Source organism: Gavialis gangeticus, unplaced genomic scaffold, assembly GCF_001723915.1.
Source record: "Gavialis gangeticus isolate Ggan-Ray unplaced genomic scaffold, GavGan_comp1, whole genome shotgun sequence".
NCBI classification, from domain to species: Eukaryota; Metazoa; Chordata; order Crocodylia; family Gavialidae; genus Gavialis; species Gavialis gangeticus.
The window spans coordinates 88690674-88693113 of record NW_017729022.1 but is presented as its reverse complement, the minus strand read 5'-3'; the positions used below and the strand labels follow the sequence as shown (position 1 = coordinate 88693113).

The following is a 2440-nucleotide window of genomic DNA, read 5'->3' as shown; positions in this document are numbered from 1 at the left end:
TGGACCATGCTGCTGCTAGCAGAGGTTCTAGGGAACATGAGGACTGCAAGTAGTTCAGGGAAACTAACCACAGAGAGAAAAGAAAGCTTAAAATAACAGAACTATGCACTATCATGCAAGAGTATGCAGTTATAAGTCTTTACTCTTTGGGTGGAAGATCCTTTGGCATTTGATCCCCATGAAGGCACACCTGGGAAGCATGGCTCTTATTGCTATCCTGAATCGCTCTAAATTGTGTGGTAGTTAGGGACATGTATTGTGCACTTGACTTTTGTGCAGGCAGCCATACAGTAACATCACTGAAAGCCACACAACCAAGTACAATATATCTCATGGTAATATGGGTTGAAGATGGGTGTTTGTGAAGAATGTATAAGCACAAGTAACGTGTGGGTAAGGAGTGCATTGAGCTGTCATTTTGCACTGGCTTATCTGTGGTAGGAATACTACCACTGGTTTCAGTCAGAGAAATCGTAGAAAATAAGGGCTGAAAACGACCTTGAAAGATCATTGAATCCAATCCCCCCTTGCTCTGGGCAGGAATACTGCTGAGATCAAATGATCCCAGCAAGGTGTGTGTCCAGTCTCCTCTTGAAGACTTCCAAGTTTGGGGAGTGCACCACCTCTCTGGGAAGTCTATTCCAGATTCTGTTCACTCATAGAGGGCAGGACCCACTGGAAGGACCCTCCTGGGGAAGCATCCCAGGGTCATGGCACCAAAAAGTGCCATGTGCCTAAACCAAGAACCTTCTTCTGCAAGATGAGAAATTTAAACCAAACATTTAAAAGGTTTTGGAATTCCACTCTGAAACTACTTGGTGCAGATGAAGATGGCGAGGGTAGCTGGAGAGAGTTTAGAAAGTGCAGTTAGGTAATATTGTGATTGATCAGTAGCTTCTCTCACCTCATAATGACTACATTTTAAAGTTCTAACATTCATACTGTTTTCTTTTTCTTTGCTTAAGTGTGCTAACCATTTTCACTGCTTTTTTTTCCCCCCTCCAAGACTATGGTTACTTGTAATATCTAAATACAACTTTCCTTTGTTCTGCTCTTCAAGTAAAGTGAGACAGTTCTCCACAGCCAAGAATTAGCTAGGTAACTACTGGAGCACTCCTGGCATGCTTGGAATCAGTAGTTACAATCCGTGTACACCAATAAACAAATGCATTCATATTTCTGTGATGTGATGTTGTGTCGAGCATTTCAAAGTCATTGTTTGGTTACTATTTTCATTATTCATTGGGCCTCAACCTCTTCTACATGGTGGTTTTGATGTGTCTATCATTTGCTTTTAGGTAGATAATGCTTTTCTTTCTTTCAGAAGCTCATTTGGGCTTCTGTAAGAACATAGTAGCCCTATATCCAAAGGGAATCTGAACAGATCTTTCCTTACAGAAAAGAAGAGCTGCACTTTGTTATGCTACTGTCCTAATATATCAGTGTATTTTATTACTCAAGGTTTGTTAAATCTAGTATAGTTCTCTACAGGAACACCAAAATAAATTTGATGTATATATTGGTTTACAGAAATACAATAGTATGCACTAATTATTACAGTGTGTACTGCAAATTATAAGCTAATATACTTTTTTCCCCTCTTGAGGTCTATGTTAAAGAGTGCCTTTTGGTTATGGATGGGCATTATACTTGTAGTGTTAAATATACCCTTGTAACACTAGAAAAAATGAGCATACAGCTGTTCTGGCTGTTTGTAGTACTACAAGGATGTTGAAAGTGGTACTAAATAGTAGTGCTTTCTGAGAGGAACTTCTCTGCTTCATAGCATTATGCATAATACCTGTATAGTTACACCTAGTGATCCAGAGCCTCCTGCATCCCACAATCTTCTACTGTTCTCTCCTGCCATGGAGGGAGGGGGAGTGACTGGCTCCTTGATGGCCTAGTCAGTGGTGAGCTGTGGGATCCTCGTGCTGTGCCATAGTTAGGACAGCCAGCAGAGCTTGAGCTTGGCCACCCACAGTGGCTGTGTCCTTGCCTGGTTCCACCAGTTGGCTGGCCACAGGGTTTCTGGGGCTGATTGGTGAAGTCAGGCAGGTGGGGACTCTGCCAGTAGTTCATTAACAGCTTGCCCTCTTCCCTGGCAGGGGAAAAGGCAGCCTGCCAGTGATTGGGTTCTCAAAGGCACAGGTAGGGCACTGCCAGAAGTAACATTTGTCACAATTGGCCCCCTGAAAGCACAGCTGCAGAGTGCTTTAAAAGTGGCCAATTGTTCAACAAATTAATACTCACCTAACAAGGGATCAGATGATGGTACTCCAAAGTGGAGCACCTTAGGGAACATGTATTCCCTAGGGTCAGTCTGCTAGTGTGATCAGGGTTCAGCTGATGAAACCCAGCCCCTGGTGTTGTCTTCAGGAAGGGAGGCGATGGAGCTTCTGGCTGGGTTTGCTGAGCTTAAGTGGAGGGTGGGTGGATT

General features: G+C 43.2%; 1 protein-coding gene across 4 annotated transcripts in view; it reads left to right on the top strand.

Annotated features, from left to right (window-relative positions):
* Positions 1 to 2440, top strand: part of EPS8 (epidermal growth factor receptor pathway substrate 8) — a 104187-nt gene that overhangs the window by 78557 nt on the left and 23190 nt on the right. The gene's annotated exons all lie outside the window — the stretch shown is intronic.